Below are 3,855 nucleotides of genomic sequence, written 5' to 3'. Positions count from 1 at the left end.
ACATTTGGACCCTCCCCTAACTTCATTTGAAATTTGAGATTTTTTCCAGAGTGATGGAGGGGTTTGCCGGGTTTTCATCCGAACGAGCTCGTTAACTATAGTGTAAAAAGGCTGATTCTCTACATATTGAGGCAAAAGTTTTGTAGTCTTAGGTAAGAGACTCCAAGTTCCGACAATAAAAAATTGGTTATCACAGTTGCAGTAGTACAAAATTCATGGGACACTATCGAGAACTTCCAAGTGGAATCTTCACTGCTGTAAAATCAGCACAATAGCAACAGATTGGCGTATGCCCCATGCATGCAAACTGCATGCTCTGCTCATTTTACGTTTTTGTTAGAAGAGCTGAATGCTCCCTTGCCTAGGCATTAAAATGTTTCCGAAGTTCTGTCAGAAAATATCACGCGCCATGTCAAATAGTTGCACTACTTAAGCCCATGCAAAAATATAGCACAAATTTTGCAACAAAATCATAATATAGAATGAAGATTTTGAAGCATAGGAAAACTGAGTGAAATACCTTCCCAAATGCATCTCGATGCCTCGCAGGAGCATGGCGAGGCCAATCCCTGAGGCGGGTCTCAACCACGAATTCACTGCAGTTGTGCACAGCAGTCGTGGCAGCTACCAAAGACCACATGAAAATTAATGAGCATACCAAGAATGTCTGCTTCATGTCTGTACATTCAAAAACAGCCACACAGCAATGCTGAGCATTCAATTACAAACTACAAAAACGAAAAGCAATACGATACTTTCTAGCGTCAGCCAGAGGTCTACACAGAAATAGAGGCTGCTTTCGCAGCCCACATTTCCTAGATTTACGGAGTAACATAAGAAAGCAAGGCAGTATAACATATGTAAAACAGGGCAAAATAAGGGCACACATAACGAGGAAGAAATAAACTGCAATGAATCGACTGATTACAGATATGTACCTTGTTGCAGTTAGGTGGTGCTTGGTCCTTGCAACGGGTCGACGCAACCTGTGCGACTTTCCACGGCTATAGAAAGAATAATCAAATGAGATTTCCAGGTTAAAACAATGCGTTAGACATCTTATTTCAAGGATTACAAAAAGGTGGTTCGTTCCGCGTCTGCACTCCACGTTTGGGGGGCACAATTAAAGTGTCCACCAAACATCCGTCTCTGCAGAAAATTATCTTATAAATTTATTTTATGACTAAGTTGTACATTGCAGCAGTTAGGCGGCACTTCGTTCTCGCAATACACCGATCGAAAATATCTGCATCAAATCACACTTCAATTGAGGTAAAAGAGAATCCAGCATCAAACGGCGGGCTACTTAATTCTCTGCGTGAATTACGGGCCGGTGGCTAATTCAGCCGCTAATATTTCCCGCCTTTTCCAGTAATCACGACAAAAGCAAGGAAGGTAATGTGGCCGGCTTCGCGTACGCGATATAGGTTACAATTAAAGACATTCACTCAAAACGGCACTTTCTCTGGAGAAAATATCCTGATATAACACTCGTTGTTTGATGTCTGAGTACCAGTTGCTGCAATTGACCATACGACAGAGCAATTAAGCAGGTATCGATTCATTAATTTTGCAAGACGACGCAAACCGTGGAACTTGGATATGGCTCTGGGTATAAAAAAGAACAGCAAAACTTACTGCATCAAACGGGGGTTGCAGAAACTTCCCGCCTTTTCGTCACACGAAGCCAACCTGCACAAAAACAATTACCGGGAACTCAGATGTGCCTTGCAGCAGCTAAACGGCAGTTCGCGTAGCCACGTCCCGTACGACGCACCTCAGGGTGCTCCGGCTGCCAGAGCTGCCACACACACAACCGCCACTACCAGCACAGATTCGCAACGAAGAACGACGGCGTAACGCCAGTGCTACCGCATATCCTCGTCGCTAGCCCTAAATGAACCCGCCGTTACGATGGTTATGAGCTAAAGCCAATGAGCCCCTCTGGCCCCTCGTTACGAGCGTGTTAACTTAACCTGCACAAAAACAATTACGCTCGCCCCCAGATGTAGTTGTACATACAGTACTTACCCATAGAGAAAGATATTGGTAAAGAGCGGACACTCCCATAGGGCCCAGCGGCCCTTTTGACTGCAGCGCACCCAGCGGGCGGTGCTACTCAATACAAAGCAGGAAGCAGTAGGAGTTGTGAAACGACAACCGTCTGCTTATTTCTTCAACCTGCAGAGCAACGAGGGCCACTACAAAAAGGGCTTGTGTGTAAAAACATAATGGAACACATGGAATGCACTCGATAAATTAGGCGGCACCTAGAGCAATCCTGCAGAGGCTTGCACATTGCTTGTGCACTTAAATCCAGTCCCCCCACCCTTCAAGTCCTGTGGGCTGACCTTCCATCCTGTGTACTTCTCTGAAAGATTATGGTGAAGCACGTTGGTTCCAAGTTCACCGTTTGCTTCAACGCAACATTAACCTTTGAATTTATCAAGTTGTACACCAGAAGCTGACGACTTAAAGCGAACTTTGTCTAAATTTCTGTTCACAAATCTCACATGCCAGCATAAACGAATTCTACAATACATTTTCGCAAACTTCTGCCGGCAAAAATCAAAATCCCCAATGCATTGGAGATGTCGCAGCAAAACATCACAAACCCTTTCTAGATGTGCAGTATCCTCAACCAAAGCAAGAAAGTGGGTCTCAAGTGCTTGCACAAATGTGCATGCCCTTTGCGATGGTACAGTTAAATTTCAAAGACTTTGCCTGGTGCATGATATGCTTTCAGCATCGTAAAATATTGATGAGAACCACTCAATGTATTGTCTTCATCTTTAAACAACTGAGGGCAAATGCAATTCATTGCATATTTACCAACAAAATATTTTACCAAGAAGCCTGCCACGTAGTAGACAACAGAATCCTCAATAACATGAGAGTGCGTATGCGCGGCTAGCTCTGAAACATCTCTCAAGGACGGAAAGTCGTCAGCAAGAGCCTGCCCAACATTATCACCTAGAGATGCCCTGCTAACAAAGAATGGTGAACTTTCCAGTAGAAGTTCACATCTATCCTCCTCAGCATTACCTTATTTAGAAAGTTTAAACAGTTTCTGAATGCAAATACGCTTTAAACCAGAGATAAACTGGAAAACATTCGGATTCATGTTGCAGCATTGCTTCTGCCTAATGTGACCAAACATATTCTCCAGCGAATCCTGCTGCAGCCGACGGGTGAGGAGGTACAAAAAATTATGATTTTGAGAAAGATCCCTCCAAAGAAGCAAAACAGCCTGGATAGTTATCCGCCAGCCTGTGATTGTTTGTGGCTGACGCTTGACCGCAAACTTCCACGTTTTAATCCAGTGAAGTTGACCTTGAAGGAAGTGAGCAAGTTCGTCATCACCCCTTTTAATCGCATAGCGATATCTTTGCGCTATTTTTTTAGGAGTTGAGCGGTTCAGTGCATCAAACAGTTTATCCCTTCTTTTGCAAAACTGCGCTGTAGCCATTGCTGCTGCGGGCAGCTCCTCTGCATATATCAAAGCCATAATGGCCACACTCACTGAAGCACTCAGTACTTGTGCTGTTCTGCTTACTCTCATATTAGAAAACGGTTTTTGAAAAATGTGCCGCTCGGTCAGCTTTGGGGCTAAACGCAAGCGCAACTCGTGGGACGAATTGTACAGGCGCTCAATGTAAGCCCAGTCCACAACCTCTTCCCCAATTAGCAACTTGTGAGCTTGCACATTATTACGAGTAGTTTTAATGAGATGGGGCACGTCAAAAATAAAATATATCCGCTCATCCCTTCTTTCAAAGAAAGGCCTGTCAACAGACACGCCCAGCTGATAACACAAGCTGATGTTTGACGCCCCCAAAACAACTGAGGCTATGA

The 3,855-nt window shown here is 44.2% G+C and overlaps 1 pseudogene; it reads right to left on the bottom strand.

Moving 5' to 3' along the window:
• Nucleotides 1-2,429: 2,429 nt before the first annotated feature.
• Nucleotides 2,430-3,562, bottom strand: LOC149328081 (uncharacterized; annotated as a pseudogene).
• Between the last annotated feature and the right edge of the window lie 293 nt (nt 3,563-3,855).

Source organism: Amblyomma mixtum, chromosome 9 (genome assembly GCF_055824585.1).
Source record: "Amblyomma mixtum isolate Tamu chromosome 9, ASM5582458v1, whole genome shotgun sequence".
Taxonomy (NCBI): Eukaryota; Metazoa; Arthropoda; class Arachnida; order Ixodida; family Ixodidae; genus Amblyomma; species Amblyomma mixtum.
Note: the sequence above shows the minus strand (reverse complement) of the source record. Positions and strands in the feature narration are given on the sequence as shown.